This window comes from Pleurodeles waltl, chromosome 1_1 (genome assembly GCF_031143425.1).
Source record: "Pleurodeles waltl isolate 20211129_DDA chromosome 1_1, aPleWal1.hap1.20221129, whole genome shotgun sequence".
Taxonomy (NCBI): domain Eukaryota; kingdom Metazoa; phylum Chordata; class Amphibia; order Caudata; family Salamandridae; genus Pleurodeles; species Pleurodeles waltl.
Window position 1 is genome coordinate 958,440,965 of NC_090436.1, and position 18,614 is coordinate 958,459,578.

An 18,614-nucleotide genomic window follows, 5' to 3' on the forward strand; every position below is an offset into this window, starting at 1 on the left:
ACCATGTTGTCCAATGATCAGGTGCACAGCGGTGAACACTACCTACTGCCATGACACGTAACGCCAGTGGAAGAAGTCACTTCCACACTACACTACCTGTATGGCAGGAGGCTGCCATTTTGCATCCACCACGCCTCCATAGCTTGGCTGGGGGCCTCATCAATGGCTCCATTACCTCTCACCTTCATCGAGTACTGACATGAGTACTGGCCTTCCACACGTAATCATGGTGGCAAGTGTGTCTACACTGTGATGCCATTATGACTGAGACACCTCACCACACATTAGCCTGACAGGATTACTTACTTCTTTGTGTCTTTGTGCGGTATATTTGTGTTGCATGTAAAACATGAATTCTGTCACCATGTGATGCAAGTGTATGTCCCAACTCAATGTGTCTTCCTTCCTCACCCAATGTAGCAAACACGATGGGGAGATGTTTTGAGCCAGGTGGAAGCTTTTTGAGCAGAGAAGCAACCACAACTTGTTTAGTTTTTACATTGGTGGGAACGTATGACAAGGTAAGCAAGTTTTGCAAAGGGCTAAGTGATGGTAGGAGGTGTGATCGCCAGATCTCCAGTCAGGACATGTGAAGGAAAGGGTCACACTGCGAGTGAGATTTATTAGAAAGGTCAAGAGGAGTAATAGAGTAGAGAGAGGGCAGATTTAAAATTAGGAGACACATTGAGGATGGCTTAAGATCGCAACCCTATGTGAAAGATAACACATGCATCTCAAAACTAAGGCCCTCTTTATGAACTTGGGGGCAGTCACCGCCGACCGCCATGCTGACGGTGAACAAAAGACCGCCAGTGGCGGGGAACTGCATACTGCCGTATAATGATGCCAAAAAGACAAACCTCCAAAAATCTTGCAACCTCCACCCACCACCAGGGCCAACGATGGCAGAAAGGCAGTACACCTCAACCCCACCACCGCCATGTAGTCAAATCCCCCTCCCACCAAATAATGATGCACAAATTAGCTCGGCAGACAGTGAATGTCGAACGACCATTGGCGGTACTGACCGCCACGGCCAGCAATGGGACCGGCCAACAACAAATGCACACATTGGCAAGTTCTAAAAGCACACACCTGACACACATCCACAAAACTTCAAAACACACACATATACACCCCACAATCCTTTGCAACGGCAATAGCTCAACAGATATTGACACCACAACACACATACACTGAACTAACCATCACACAAGTCACACACACAAAAACACCATCAAAACTCATACATTGCACACCCACCATCACAAGCCACACATCCAACCACACAACAGCACCCTCACCAACACACCTACAACACACCACCCACAACACACACCATGGCACCCCCTCACAACCCCTGCTTCACAGACATGATTAATATGCCATTGAATCTACCACTTGTGTATGTTTAAGGCAAATATCACAGTACGGTACAGTTACTAGGTAACTTCTAAATTTGTCAAACCATCTAAACCACAATGAATTTAATATACAGGGTGACCTTTTCTGGCACTCATGCACCATTTTGGACTGATCAGCACTCCATCACACACCATTATTCTTGCAATGTGACTGCTGAAAAATTGAAAAACAAATATTTCTCTCTAATTAAAGAAGAGGCTTTTGGCACTGAGGAAATAAAGGAAAACAATTGGAACAAAGTTAATGCTGTCAATGCCAGTAGCCCTTTGGGTTCGAAGCTATTGTGACAATGAGATATGTGTAGAAAAAAATCATTTAATTGCTTCATCAAGGCCAGGATGTCGCTGGCCCTCAGGACTATGCTCTTCTATTACAATGGCATAGAACACTGTAAGTTCTAATTGAACACGACCGACAGGAATTTCAATTATCCTTCACAATGTTAGCCATGTTTCTCAGAACCTTCTAATTACACCTTGCATATCTGAGTCTGTTCCAACCACATGCTTATGTTACCTACGCTAGGCAGAACTGTTAATTCACAAAATCGCTCCTGACTTATAGAAAGGCTGTACTTACAGTATGCACAGCTTCCAGCAGATATAATTAGAATGCAATTATTTTGTCTCTGTAACATTACTTGCCAAAAAATGTTGCTTATGTACCTAAAATGCCTTGAGCTGCATTTAACTCGACTAAAATAATGGTGAAAAATAACCAATGGCTAACGACATAAGGGATATTTTGCAAATGCAATGCACATTGTTTTGTGTCTGCTATCCACAAACCTCATTTCTATTCACCTCTCCCTCCTCCAAAGTTGGACCATAGAAATAGCTTGACTGTATGTGGAAGAGAATCTACTCAAAACTTTTGAAAAAATATAATCTGATTTAGGTTCAGCATGGCAAGTCCATCAAGCTGGAGGGGCAAAAAAAAGGAAAGGCTAAAAAAGTTACATTTCCCTGCTTAACTCATAATTATGCGCTCTGCTACATGAAAAAAGCTGTACAAAATTACACAAATTGGGCATGAATGTTGACCTTTACTCAAGGAAGTGTTTTTACCTGGTTTGTTTTAAATCCCTTTAGTAGTTTTTGAAAAATTTATGTTAAACAGTGGGCCGTATTTATAGACCCCTTGCGCCACAGAAAGGTCACTTTTAGGACTGTATTTATAGGCCTCGAGCAGCACAGGAGCGTCACTTTTTGTGACGCTTCTGTGGCGCTAAGCACTGCGCTGTATTTACAAGGTGGCGCTAAACAACTTTTTGTGGCTTCATGCCACGTTATTAATACAGCCCCTTCCAACGCAGCACTGTGCGTGGAAGGGGTGTGCAATGGGTGTTGCTGTGGGTGTGCCACAGCAACACCCTTTGCATTTTGACGCTGCATCAGATTTATAAAATTTCGTAAACATGAGGCAGCGCCAAAATCTAACTCCACCCCTAGCGGTGGCATTAGCAGGGTACATCAAGGAGGAATGCTTTTATTTCTTCTCATTTTTTACTTTTTCTATGCATGTTGCATTCTGCCGCACTAATAGAAAAATCTAAATGCCAGAAATGGTTGTTTATGTGGAGGAAGGTGTCCCTTCCTGCACATAAACAATCATTTGAAAATGACACTTTGGTACTTCTGTGTGTGCTGCATTGTGCAGCACATACAGAAGTGCCAAAGCGACATTAGTAATTGTTTATGTGCGGGAAGAAACACCTTCTCGCACATAAACAATCATACCCCTCAACGCAGACATCCTTGCACGATGGTGCCAGAATGCCTGCGTAAGGGCTGGCAGCTAAATTTAGCACCAGCTTAGGGGGAAACGCAGGGTTGCTTCATATTCCCTTAAATACGGCGCATCCCTGCGTTTCTAAAGTGACGCAGCGGGGCACTGCCAATTTTGGCGCACCACCCCGCTGCACCACTTTTTTAAAAATTTGACCCAGTGTTTTAGGGAGGCCTTAAATTGTATCAAGTAGCCAATCAAGTTACCAATATTTTCAAATGGTCTGTGAAGCTTGGATCAAGGGCCATTCACTGACCCAAACTTGAAAAAATACTCAGGTCTGAGTGAACATGGGAGCTCATTTCCCCCATTGTTCATTTGGGGTCCAGTCAACCCACAGCTCTTTTATTGGCTGGGTACAACTTGAAGAAATTCTTGCAGTCTCATTACTGAACACAGGGACTCGATCCCTGCGTCCATAGGAATAAAAATGAGGGGGCAATAGAAGGAGAGGGGAGGCATCTCATCACTCCCTGGCTTGCGGCAACGGAGATTAATGCAAAGACGCTTACTTGAGTAAAGCTCTGGCGAGGTGTGGGTCTGGGAGGAGCTGTGCCTGGATTACTGTGTGGCATCGGAGGGCTCGGACCGCAAATACTTGAGGATCCTTTTGCCACTGGATTGTTTTGGTTTATTGCTGGAACATGTTACTGTCTAAGTTTGGCACCCTGACTCACCTCTGCAACCCAAGCAGCGTAGCTCACTTCCCAGCCAAGATTCTGCCACCAGCCAAGTGGGAAAAGGAGTCTTTTGAGAAGGTCTACGAGGTGGGCTGGGGGCTGGGAAGCGGCAGCTTTGGCACTGTTTACATGGGAAGAAGGATTTCTGACAGTCTGCCGGTTGCAGTGAAGCACATCTACAAGGAACAGGTCACCTAATGGGGGACCATAAACAGCTCAGTGGTGCCCCTGGAGGCAGTGCTGCTGAAGAAGGTACAAAAACAACAGATGATGGATGGAATAAAAAACAAATCAAACATTCACCCCCAGTCAAGGATCTGGGTTTAATCCCTCAGTTTCTTTTGCTTGCCATGCCATTCCAGTTCAGACCCACCCATATGCATATCTGTCTTGCCCCTGATCCACCTGGGAACTGTCCAGCCCAAACTGCCAAGCTAGGACTTCTCTGAACCACAAACAAGCATCCTGGGACAGAGTTCAGAGTATCACCCTTCATCAAGCAGGCTAGCTTGAATCTGCTGGGATAGCAAACACAGGACTCACGTCGGGCATACCCTTCCCACTTGGGGCAACAAATGCAAAAACAACAGATGATGAACGGAATGAAGAACAAGTCAAACATTCAACCCCGTCACAGATCTGGGTTTAATCCATCAATTTGTTTTGCTTGCCATACCATTCCGGTTCAGACCCAGCCATATGCAAATCAGTCTTGACCCTGTGCACAATGGGAACTGTCCAGCCTGAACTGCCAGGCTAGGTCTACCCTAAACCAGAAACAACCATCCTGGGACCGGTTTCAAAGTATCACTCTTCATCAGCCAGGCTAGTTTGAAACTGGTGGCATAGCAAGCACGGGACTCACACCTGGGCATACTCTTCCCATATGGGCGACAAATACAAGTACAGCAGGTGATGGACAGAGTAAAGAACAAATTAAACGTTCACCCCCAGTCACAGATCTGGGTTTAATCCATCAGTTGTTTTGCTTGCAATGCCATTCCAATTCAGACCCCGCAAATACAAATCAGTCGTGACCATGTTCCCCATGGGAACTGTCCAGCCCGCAATGCCTGGTCAGGTCTTCCTTGGACCAGAAACAACCATCCTGGGACCGGTTTCAGGGTATTACCCTTCATCAAGCAGGCTAGCTTGAATCTGGTGGAATAGCAAGCACAGGACCCACGTCTGGGCATTTCCTTCCCATTTGGGGCGACAAATGCAAAAACAACAGATAATGGACCTAATGAAGAACAAATCAAACATTCACCCCCGGTCACAGATCTGGGTTTAATCCATCAGTTTTTTGCCTGCCATGCCATTCCAGTTCAGACCCAGCCATATGCATATCAGTCTTGACTCTGTTCCCCATGGGAACTGTCCAGCCTGAACTGCAAGGCCAGGCCTTCCCTGGACCAGACACCAACACCCTGGGACCGGTTACAGGATATCACCCTTCATCAACCAGGCTAGCTTAAATCTGGTGGCATCGCAAGCACAGGACCCACCTCTGAGCATACCCTTCTCACTAGAGACAACAAATGCAAAAACAACAGATGGTGGATGGAATAAAGAAAAAATCAAACATTCACCCCCAGTCACAGATCTGGGTTTAATCCATCAACTTTGCATGCCATGCCATTGCAGTTCAGATCCATCCATACGCATATCAGTCTTGATCCTGATCAACCTAGGAACTGTCCAGCTCAAACTGCCAAACCAGGTCGTCCCTGAACCAGAAACAAGCATCCTGCAACAGATTTCAGAGTATGACCCTTCATCAGGCAGGCTAGCTTGAATCCGGTGGGATAGCAAACACAGGACCCACGTAGGGCATACCCTCACCACTTGGGGTGACAAAGGCAAAAACAACAGATGATGCACGGAATGAAGAACAAATCAAACATTCACCCCCAGTCACAGATCTGGGTTTAATCCATCAGTCTTTTGCTTGCCATGCCATTCCAGTTCAGACCCAGCCATGTGCATATCAGTCTTAACCCTGTTCCCCATGGGAACTGTCCAGCCTGAACTGCAAGGTCAGGCCCTCCCTGAACCAGAAACAAACACCCTGGGACCAGTTGCAAGATATCACCATTCATCAGCCGGGCTGGCCTAAATCTGGTGGCATAGCAAGCACGGGACACAGCTCTGAGCATACCCTTCTCACTAGGAGCAACAAATGCAAAAACAACAGATGGTGGACGGAATGAAGAACAAATCAAACATTCACCCCCAGTCACAGATCTGGGTTTAATCCATCAATTATTTTGTTGCCATGCCATTCCAGCTCAGACCCAGCCAGATGCAAATCAGTCTTCATCCTGGTCCCCATAGTCACTGTCCAACCCAAACTGCCAGGCCAGGTCATTCCTGGACCATAAACAAGCATCCTGGGAACAGTTTCAGGATAACAACCTTTATGAGGCGAACTAACTTAAATCTAGTGGCATAGCAAGCACGGGACCCATGTCTGGGCATACCCTTCCCACTTGGGGTGACAAATGCAAAAACAACCGGTGATGGACGGAATGAAGAACAAAACAAACATTCACCCCCAGTCACAGATCTGGGTTTATCCATCAGTTTTTTGCTTGCCATGCCATTCCAGCTCAGACCCAGCCATATGCAAATAAGTCTTGGCCCTGTTCCCCATGGGAACAGTCGAGCCCGAATTACCAGGTCAGGTCTTCCCTGGACCAGAAACAAGCATTCCGTGACTGGTTTCAGGGTATCACCCTTCATCAGCCAGGCTAGCTCGAATCTGGTGGCATAGCAAGCACGGGACCCACGTCTGTACATACCCTTCCCACTTGGGGTGACAAATGCAAAAACAACAGGTGATGGACGGAATGAAGAACAAATCAAACATTCACCCCCAGTCACAGATCTGGGTTTAATCCATTCCTTTTGCAAATCAGTCTTAGCCCTGTCCCCCATGGGAACATTCCAGCCCGAAATGCCAGGCCAGGTCTTCTCTGGACCAGAAACAAGCATCCTGGGAGCGGTTTCAGGGTATCACCCTTCATCAGCCAGGCTAGCTTGAATCTGGTGGCATAGCAAGCACAGGACCCACATTTCGGCATCCCCTTCTCACTTGGGACAACAAATGTAAAAACAACAGATGATGGACAGAACAAAAAACAAATCAAACGTTCACCCCAGTCACAGATTTGGGTTTAATCTATCAGGTTTTTTGCTTGCCATGCCATTCCAGTTCAGACCCAGCCATACGCAAAAATTTTTGACTCAGCTCCACAAGGGAACTGTCCAGCCCAAACTGCCAAGCCAGGTTTTTCCTGGACCAGAAACAAGCATCTGGGGATCGGTTTCAGGGTATCACCCTTCACCAGCCAGGCTAGCTTGAATCTGGCAGCATGCAAGCACAGGACCCACGTCTGGACATACTCTTTCCATTTGGGGCAACAAATGCAAAAAAAAGAAAAGATGGATGGAATGCAGAACAAATGAAACATTCACCCCCAGTCACAGATCTGGGTTTAAACCATCAGTTTTTTGCTTGACATGCCATTCCAGTTCAGACCCAACCATATGCAAATCAGTCTTGACCCTGTTACCTGTGGGAACTGTCCAGCCTGAACTGCCAGGCCAGGCTTTCTCTGGACCAGAAACAAACTGCCTGGAACCGGTTGCAGGATATCGCCCTTCATCAGCCAGGATAGCTTAAATCTGGAGGCATAGGAAGCATGGGACCCACTTTTGAGCATACCCTTCTCACTAGGGGCAACAAATGCAAAAACAACAGATGGTGGACGGAATGAAGAACAAATCAAACATTCACCCCCAGGGACAGATCTGGGTTTAATCCATCAATTGTTTTGTTAACATGCCATTCCATTTCATACCCAGCCATATGCAAATCAGTCTTGATCCTGGTCCCCATAAGCACTGTCTAGCCCAAACTACCAGGCCAGGCCACGTTTTCCCTGGACCAGAAACAAGCACCCTAGGAACAGTTTCAGGGCATCAACCTTCATCAGGCAGGCTAGCTTGAATCTGGGGCCATAGCAAGCATGGGACACACGTCTGGGCATGCGCTTCCCACTTGGGGTGACAAATGCAAAAACAGGTGATGGATGGAATGAAGAACAAATCAAACATTCACCCACAGTCACAGATCTGGGTTTAATCCATCAGTTTGTTCCTTGCCATTCCAGCTCAGACCCAGCCATATGCAAATCAGTCTTGGCCCTGTTCCCCATGGGAACAGTCAAGCCCGAATTGCCAGGCCAGGTCTTCCCTTGACCAGAAACAAGCATCCCGGGACCAGTTTCAGGGTATCACCCTTCATCGACCAGGCTATCTTGAATATGGTGACATAGCAAGCACGGACCCACATCTCGGCATACCCTTCCCATTTGGGGCAAGAAATGCAAAAACAACAGATGATGGATGGAATGCAGAACAAATGAAACATTCACCCACAGTCACAGACCTGGGTTTAATCCATCAGTTTGTTGCTAGCCATGCCATTCCAGACGCAGCCATATGCAAATCAGTTTTGACCCTGATCCCCATGGGAACTGTCCAGCTTGAACTGCCAGGTCAGACCAGGCCTTCTCTGGACCCGAAACAAACACCCTGGGACCAGTTTCAGGATATCACCCTTCATCAGCCAGGCAAGTTTGAATCTGGTGAAATAGCAAGCACTGGACCTACCTCTGCCCATACCCTTCTCACTAAGGCCACAAATGCAAAAACAACAGAGGATGGAATGAATGAAGAACAAGTCAAACATTCAACCGCAGTCACAGATCTGGGTTTAATCCATCAATTTGTTTTGCTTGCCATACCATTCCGGTTCAGACCCAGCCATATGCAAATCAGTCTTGACCCTGGTCCACATGGGAACTGTGCAGCCTAAACTACCAGGCCAGGTTTTCCCTGGATCAGGAACAAACATCCTGGGACCGGTTTCAGGGTATCAACCTTCATCAGCCAGGCTAGCTTGAATCTGGTGGCACAGCAAGCACGGGACCCACGTCTGGGCATACCCTTCCCACTTGGGGCGACAAATACAAAAACAACAGATGATGGATGAATGAAGAACAAATCAAACATTCACCCCAGTCACAGATCTGGGTTTAATCCATTAGTTTTTTTGCTTGCCATCCCATTCCAGTTGAAGAAGAAGCTGAAGGAGGTGGGCTCACCGGCCTTCCGTAGTGTGATCCAGCTGCTGGACTGGTACGAGCGGCCTGACTGTTTCCTGCTGGTGCGGCCCAAGCCCATCAATGGCCTCTTTGACTTCATTATGGAGAAGGGGTCGCGGGACGAGGAGGCTGCACGGACCTTTTTCCTCCAAGTGCTGGAGGCCGTCTGCCACTGCTACAGCTGCGGGGTGGTGCACTGCAGCTTCACGGACGAGAATCTGCTGCTCGACCTGTGCTCTGGCGAGCTGCTCCTCATTGACATGGGCTCCAGGGTCCTTCTCAAGGACTCCATCTACCCGGACTTCGACAGGACACAAGTGTACAGACCACAGGAATAGATTAAATACCACAGATATCACAGGAGGTCAGCTACAGTTTGGCCACTGGGTGTCCTTCTGTACAACATGGTGTGTGTGGGGTGGCATCCCTTTCGAACAAGATTAGATTTTGTGAGGGAGAGTCTACTTTAGAAGGAGAATTACTCCAGAATGCCAGCAGCTGATAAAGTGGTGCCTTTTGCTGAGGCCTTCAGACAGACCAACGCTCAAACAGATTTTCAACCATGCATGGATGCGCAAACCGCCAGATGTAGTTAAGCCAGAGGACTGTGACCTGAGGCTCATGACCATAGACTCTGATGTATCTAGCACAAGTTCCAGCAGCGAGAGCCTCTGAAACCCACCACTCCGAGGGTAGGTACTTGCAGACACACCACAGCACTGCTGTCAATGTTTGGGAGGGGCTTGACAATGCATTCATTATTCTGTAGTCGAATCTGTGTGAGGGTCTGATGGATACCCCCTCAGGCTGGGTTAGCTCCGGATGGGACTTCTTGGCCGCACTGATGTTTGTACACTGCAGGCCGCTCCTTAGGCAACAAAGACTGATTTCTATTTACGAAAGCAGTGACCTCTTGAATATGAACATTTTTGCTTTTGAGTGCCATTTTTGAAAGCTGCCCCATTGGGATGTTTTCTCTTTTGAACTGTCTATGTCCAAAGAAGATTCCTTTTGGTAATAGGACTGGCTGTCAAGCAAGGCCTATAATGCACTGGAACCTGCTCGGTAAAGGAAAGTTGTCCCATCCTACGGTGATGGAATACTTGAAGAGACATGTTCACCCCAACTCTCTGCTGCTCAGATACTTCCTATAGCCTGCACAGAAGTATGAACAGGGATATCCGCTTCATCAGGAACAGCCACTTGTCTCCATTTCATCTCTACCTCTGGGCCCCAAAAACCCCTGTTTCTTCTTGACTCTCACTCCTTTCTGTTAACTCGCAAGTTTTAAGTATGTGTGAGCATGTTTAATGCACAACCAATGCAAATACCGGAGGACTTTGACTTTTCCCGATACCTGTATAATGTATTTAAGTACACTTGGTTATCTTCTGCTATCTACAGTTTATTTATTATGACATTTGGATCGGTCCCTTAGTTTTATCTGAAAAATATTTATTTATTGTATTTGCTTAGAAATATCGAACACTGTGGCATCTCTTGCCTCTGCTGGTCTCCCGCTCAAGACATTTCTCATGTTTTCTGCATTCCTGTTAACCTTTTGTAAAAGTGTATTCCTGCTCTTAACCAGTTTGTTCTAAAATTGTTGTACAAAGTCTAATTTAAGGGAATGTAACCGGTATGACTTTATTTTTTCAACCAGAAATATAAAGTAATGTTTGGAAGTGTTTTAAATGATTGACCTTGTGCATGTTTAATGCATTTACTCCAACATGTCCACTTCAATTTATTTTAATGGCTGTTTTCTGTGATCTAGTTGTATAAAGCAGCTGGATTTTTTTCATTTTAACTGTGTGAAAATGTATGGATCATATTTTTATACAGGCATTTCAATAAAACTTTTAGTAAAGTTCTAGGTTTATGCAAAGTTTGGTTTAATTCCGCCCAGTGCTTTTTTCTGTGTCAGAGAGCAAAGAATCCAATATAAGTTGAAATGGGAGATACTGGGAAATTTAATTTTTATACTTGTATGATTTCCACGCTTGGCAGACCTGCTCAAACATTGTCATGTTGAACCCCAATCATATTACTTTTTTTGGAAAGTTTCAGGCAGATTTGTTGAATGGCTCTAAAGGTATTAGCAAAACAAACAAAAATACCTTCAATGGAAACCTTGACCTAGCCAAATGGACAGTCACTATCACTGACTGCAACACCCCCACACACATCCCCACACACAACTACACAGACATACACTTATATGTAGAGCAAGAGGGAGGATCCGGAATGGTAACCGTGTAATATGGCCCAATTGGTTACATTATAAACAAAGTGGCTGAAGGCCACGTGGTTTATAACTGTCACCAGAACCCCGAGATCGCAATACAGAACAATATTGCCCATTACCCACTACTCTCTTTTTTTTACATGTTTATTGTGGTTTAACTTGATAAAAGTGTTTTTAAAACAGGGTAATACTTGTTTAAAAGGTAAATGAAATAGCAGACAATCCTGTTCGAATTACAGCAATAAAAAGGGAACACTACTTTATTATGTGGTTAAGAAAGTAGAATGTTAGAAAGAACCACCCTTTGCCTTGCTAGAAGCATATTTTATTTGTAGAAGGGAGAAGTTCTTGAAGCACACTAAAAGCAATGCTCATGAACTAATCTTTGATGCGACAGATTAAATTACAAATTATATAAACAATGTAACAAGTGAGGCAACGAATCACATCAGCATCAATACTATCAGTAAGGTGACCATAAAAATAACATGTGGTGTTATTTAATGATGTTTTGGTCTTGGGAGTTGTTATTTGTGTTTGTACATTTTGTGGGATAAAAATGGACACATTTGGTGTGCAAGTTAACGTTTGTATTGCTGACTATAATTTGGCAATTTCAGTGCGTTTTTTTTGGTTTTAATTTGTACCTAAAATTGAACTACAACTGTGTTTTTAAGGGAATTTGAGTGGTTTTTTTTAGACATAAGTTAATAAGAGCAAACCCAACCAAAACTTCTCTGTGTTTCCCAGAGGATATTTCAGTGATCATCAGTGGTGTTATCAAAGATGTTCTTAGTGGCGTCATAAACAATTTAATTTAACATACCATGAGTGGCATGAGTAATGTATGAGGTCACAAACAGCGTATGGTTGTGGCAAAATTTACAGTTAGCTTTTAATTCTGAATGTCGGTGTTTTTATTATAGTTTTCTGCCATTTTGACACCTAATGTCTTCCTGGTAACAGCGATCCTTAGAGATTTCCATGACTGCTTCTACATTTTAGACAAATGGATTTTAATCTTATCCAGGTGCATATGCACAAAAGAATGCTATTTGGGTAATGAATTATTCGATTAAGAGGGCTGAGAATTAATTGCTTCCCTTGATTGAGAGATGGCAGTTAGAATGTCCCATTAGGTTTGGTTAAGCTTAACAAATCAGATATGTAAATGTCATGGTTTCACTTTTCCTACACGCAGGATTCTGTTACCATGTGAACAGGGTCAAGGTGCACCGTTACTGCCACAGTTCAAGCCACTCAGTGATGGAATGGACACATTAGGATATGCAACCTCACGACCATCACCACAATTACCCTTCAAGGAAGCGCGTCACATCTTCGGTCGACAGCCTCATAAAGAACGTCATTAACACTCTGTGAAATGGGCAATACAAAGGCCATTAAGCATCAAAAGAAAACACTGCATCCATATCCTGCTTGCTACTCATTAACAGCAAACAAAGGGGCATATTTATGAGGAGTTTGCCCATGCTTGCCCCACGCAACGTGGTGCATTCATGGTCCTAACCACTAAGCCATATTTTAGAAGCCACGTATAGCCGCTTTGCATGGCTTTGAAGGGATTCAAATATGTGGAGTAAGACAATGCAATGCAAGTTGCTGTGTTGCCTGCCTCTGCACTAGGTGAGGCACTCCATCGGAGTTGCATGGTTGTTCTCATGCAACCTCATGGTATTTGATGCATTCTCAGATTTACCAACCCTGATAAACCTGGGAATGTGCAAGAATCCTACACCTCTTCCGATTAGGTGTAACAACGGGAAACATCTTTATTTCTCCTTGTTTTTTTTCTCTTTCAGTGTATGCTGCATTCTGCAACACACATAGAAAGAGGAAAAGCCTCTCAGGATTCTTTTTGTGCATGAAGGTGCCCATTCCTGCACAAAACAATCCTGCATGCAATGCAGGCACCCTAGCACCTTGGTGCAAGGGTGTCTGCATTGGCGCTAGGCAGAGAAAAGGGCCCCAGCACAGGGGGAAAGGACAGGAATGCACCATATTGGATAAAAATGGTTCACTCCTGTCCTTCCCTGTGACACAGGACAGTGCAGCAAGGTGACTTGCTGTGCTACCCTGTGCCACAAAGCCCATAAATCAAGGCTAAAATATGCAGCTACGATGCAAACTGCCTCAAATGTTCCTACTGTCAATATTTTTTTAGGAGGAATTGTTTGTCATAGATATCCATCACTAATAATCCAAATGTTGGAGCAGGAAGAGGGCCTTAATGTTGAAGTGAAAACATAACTGGGTGAGGAGTGTTGTTGCTTAAAAAATAGGATAATACCCACAAGCAGCAAACCAACTACACATATGTAGTATAGTGGTAAATAACAGTAAATAACATACATTTGCTGAGAGTTAAGTAGAACTGACCAATGCTTGAAGAAAGCACTTCACAAGGCCAGACTGGCTGTACCGGGCATCAGGCCCAGGAGACAGTCTTTCATTATCCTAATTTTGATAAAAAGGGTTTGCCTGGGTACAAATACATTGTTATTAGCAAAGTCAAACCTAACCACTGTGTTATCTGAATCCTGAGTTTATGGTTCCCCAGACCAAGCACTCTTAAAAAATGCCTACCAGTATGGATGACATGTGAATCCTACACCTTGTAGTCCCCTTTGTCTTATGAAACATTTTCTATACACTGATGTACACACATATAATTCATTGTCTCTGTGTGTATGATGTAAAGTGCTCCAACAACCTACACTGGTAGGAGAGGTGCTATAGAGCAAATGAAATACACATGAGAGAGTGACTATAGAGACATCAAAGGCACTGTTCACTGTGATAGTGAGGGAATCATTAACAGGCGTCAATAAAGATTGCAGTATCGTGTTGCACTATGAGGTCATCATTTACAATTCTCTAATAACGAATACAATTGAATATATAATGAAAAATGTGTTGTAGAATGCACCAATATTCCCAAATTTTCTTGGGAGGGGAGAACCCCGTAAGCCCCTTTGTAGTGGTCAGGTTTGCTCAATATGCACTCTATGGGGCCTGGTCTGATAAAATTTGCCAGGGCTGCTTTGGATTCCCAGTCCAGTCCTGGTGCTCTAACACCCTTGGGGCAGTTTACGCTATTTAAAAATGCAAAACAAATGTGTATGGTGAGCCAACTAGTGGTGGAATAATTTGAAAGCTCATTAACATTGTAGATTTGTTTTTGTGGAGTGGTTTCTCACTTTGAATGGGCTAGATACTTGCACCATGATAAAAATACATCTTATATCAAATTCATGTGAAAATGACTATAAATCAAACACAAGATTTGGCATTCTGTTGACTTTAACTGCGTCCCATTTTCAGCTGCTGATGGAGTCCTTATGTTGGTAAACATTACTCTCTTATAGGCCCAGAGATCTACTCAAGGGTGTGGGTAAGGCTGATATTTTGTTGCCGAACAGCTAAATGAAGCATGGTTATTATTTAATAATAACAATTAACTTGTATACTTATGCATTAATGACAGAAGCAAGGGTCCTAAGGAAGGGAAAGTTGCTATTATGCGTGAAAGGTCTTGCTGAAATACTAATTAGTGGACATATTACTAAATACTTAAAAGGGATGTGAAAACTCAGATGCAAGTAACCTTGTGAACTGTGCTTGATTATGGAAGATTTTGCTATAATTATGGGAAGCTCTTTTGAGAAAATCTTTGTAACTTTACACACCCCAAGTCCCAGGCTTAGGGCCTGATTACGAGGCTGGTGGGCCAAGGACCGCCATCGTTGTTGCAACTGTGGTGGTCCGAGCGCCACATTACAACCCTGGCGGGCGGACCCACCTACAGACCTCTGTCCCTGCCAGAAACATGGCTCCTGATGTGGTAACCGTGGCCCGATTTGTATTCAGCCAGGGTGGCAATGAACTCAGCACTGCCTGGCTGATTACAACTCGGCTTTCTGACAGCCTTTCCATGGCAGGGACCCCGCCATGGAATGGCTGGCAGAAAGCCAGCCCTGGGGGCCCCCTTACCCAGCACTGTTGGAATGAGCGCTGTCTGCTTTACAGACAGTGCGCATTTCGAGGGTGCTGGAGTGCTATGAAATTAGCCTCAGCTCCCTCAAGAGAACCAAGACCAATATAGGAAATGGAGCGGGGACATTGTAATACGCTCAGGGGGGGGGACACCGCCATGCCTGTGGCGTCCTCCCCGCAAGTTTGGTGGTCCTGCGGTGGGACTGCTAAACTCATAATGAGGCCCATAGTGACTACCTACAATTAGATGATGGAGTGGAATACAAGTCTGAGCAATAAATAAGTTATGCTTCTCTGAGTACTAACAGGACGAGCTTCTGGGTCATTTACTTTAAAGTCTTCTATCTATTCCTGATCTCTGTCCAAACAGTTCACAACACGGGTCTTGGAAGTTGGCTCCGCATATGCTATTTGAAAATTAGATATAGGGGCTTTTTTATAGTCTGTTTGCACCGAATTAGTGTCTTTTTTTTTTTTAACTCTAATTTGGTGCAAAACTAACTCCATATTTATACTTTGATCTAGCACCAAATTTATAGTGTTAAAGTCATTTTTTGGAAGTGGAAACCTACTTTGCCTTAATGAGATGCAAGGTAGGCATTCCAGTGCAAAAAATGACTCTATGGCCTTAACGCCATATTTATACTCCTGTGCAAAAATGGTGGACGGGAGGGAGGAGGGTTCAAAACATGGTGCAAAGCTTGCTTTGCCCTGTTTTTTAACTCCTGGGTCAGGACAGGCGTTAGGGGACCTGTGGACCTATTGTCATGGTGAAACACCATGGAATAAGCCCGCAGATGTCCTCCCCAGGGGCATCACCACCCACACCAGAGGAACCTGCGGAGGATGGGGGACCCCATCCCATGTAAGTACAGATTAGTACAGGTAAGTATTGTATTTTAATTGTTAAAGTGCCATAGGGTGCCCTGTAACGGCCCCCCATACATGGCACAGGGTGCAATGGCCATGCCCAGGGGTCCCTTGTCCCCTGTGCTGGCCATTGGGTTGGTGGGCATGACTCCTGCCTTTTCTAAGGCAGGAGTCATGTGGCATGGTAGGTTTAGCACCATAAAATGATGCTAATCTGGTTAGAGCCTTTTATTTTACTCTAACCTGCCTAAAGTCATTTTTTGTTGCTAAACCCCCTTCTCCTATACCGCCAGCCCCACCAGTCTAAAGTCATTTTTTTTTACTCTAGCCTACCCTTTGCACCGGCTTGCACCATTCCATAAATATGGTGCCTGGCTGGTGCACAGAAATGGTGCAAGCCGGTGCTATACCTTTTGGTGCAACACTGCTTTAGTGCAGTTTTGCACCAAAAAGTATAAATAAGGGCCATAGTGTGCACAGAGTCCAGGGGTTCCCCAGAGGCTTAACAGAGGCTAAACTAGATAATACTAATGCTCTCTTTTATGGTAGTGTGGTTGAGCAGGTAGGCTTATCAGAGGGTACTGCAAAGCATTTGTTGTACACCCACAGGCAATAAATGAAGCACACACTCAATGACTAACTCCAGGCCAATTGTTTTTATGTGGCAAAAATATATTTTGTTCCTTTATTTCTAGAACCACAAGATTCAAGTTGCAGGTAAGTACATTTGCATGTAAGTGTCCAACATATGTATCAATACCACTTAGTTTCAATTTGGCAAGTTAAATGCTTTTTTAAAGATAATTGCAAATATTAGACACAGTGCAATTTTCAGAAACAGTTCTAGGGGGTAAGAAAAGTTAGTACAGTTTTGAGGTAAGTACAAGACTAACAGTTCCAGTCTCCATGGGTTAGAATGTCCACAGGTTGGGATTCAAGTTAACCCCAAACATCCACCACCAGCATCATGACGCCGGCCGGGTGCAGAAGTCAAAGTTGATGTAGATTTAAAATGGGCTCCTACAGAGACTGGGGGCACTCGGAATCAGGCCTGCTTGCAGGTATGTATCCTTCTCTTCGAAGGGGAGACCTGGGGGGTTTAGGTGAGCACGGGGGGGGCACAGGTCAGCACCAAACACCCACCCTCAGTAGCACAGGGGTGGCTGGGTGCAAACACAGTGTGGGGCTCCCAGTGCTTTTCAATGAGGAGGCTTAGTGGTATCAAAGATGCTGCAGGCTACATCCAGGTGGTCGGTATCGAAAAACCACAGGCTGGACAAGGAGGAGGGCAGCCTGCTAAATGCTGCTGGAACTTTGGTCAGATTTCCCAAGGCCAGGGGGCTGTGGGTGTAAGGGTACCTTTGGACGCCTGGAATCTTTGTCCGGTTCACTCGTGGTCAGGGGGGTTCTCCGGATGTAGACTGCAGGCATTGTCGTGTTGGACAGGAGAGGTCAACCCAGGGTGGACACTAGGTTAGAATCGCCTGGGGACAAGCTCTAGTTGATTGGGCCACCTGGACATGGGCCGTGGGTGTTGGGTGCAGAGTGGGCAGGACTCACAGATCCATCTCAGCTCTGGACTCCTTTGTTGGAGTTTCTTTCTGGGCAGGGCCGCTGTCCATGTGAGATCTTGGTCTTCTGTGATGCAGGCCATCCTCTTGAGGCTTTTAAGAGGTTGCTGTTCCTGCAGGATGCACCCCCTCTTTGTAGCAGGGCTTCAGAAGCTGGGGAAAGGCCTGTAGGGCTGGGGCCAAGTCAGAGGGTGTCTTCAGTCTTCTCTTCTGGGGTCAGGTTAGCAGTCCTTCTTCTTTCTTCTTGTCGCCTTCTTGAAGTCGCCAGGAATCTGATGAGCCAGGTTCTGAAGAGCCCTTAGATTTGATGCCCTTAGATTTGAGCCCTTAGATAATGCCCCTGGATTTATGGGCATTAGAGGGGTCAGAGGGCAGTAGCCAATGGCTACTGTCCCTGAGGGTGACTACACCCTTCCGGTGTCTAATCCCTTTGGGTAGGGGGACACAGACCTAACCCTATTGGTCCCTGCCCTCCAAACCAAGATGGAGGATTTTGCAAGAGGGGGGGTCACTTCAGCTCTAGACACCTTAGGGGTCGTCCCAGCTGAAGTGGTTACTCCCCCTTGTTTTCCCTAATTTTCCCACCAGACTTGCAGCCAAATTGGGGCTTTGTCCGGGGGGCAGGCATCTCCACTAGCTGAAGTGCCCTGGGGAACTGTAACAAGAGGCCTGAGCCTTTGAGGATCACTGTCAGGTGTTACAGTTCCTGCAGGTGGAAGGTGTGAAGCACCTCCACCCACTGCAGGATTTCTTTCTCGCCACAGAGAGCACAAAGGCTCTATCCTCATGTGGTCAGAAACTTGTCTGGAAGTGGCAGGCTGGCACTGACCGGTCAGTCCTG

The 18,614-nt window shown here is 45.4% G+C and overlaps 1 protein-coding gene and 1 pseudogene across 1 annotated transcript in view; one reads left to right on the forward strand and one right to left on the reverse strand.

Moving 5' to 3' along the window:
• The window catches only part of BANK1 (B cell scaffold protein with ankyrin repeats 1), a 2,047,355-nt gene that overhangs the window by 1,832,415 nt on the left and 196,326 nt on the right, over positions 1-18,614 (reverse strand). The window lies entirely within an intron of this gene.
• Positions 3,858-9,830, forward strand: LOC138285493 (serine/threonine-protein kinase pim-3-like; annotated as a pseudogene).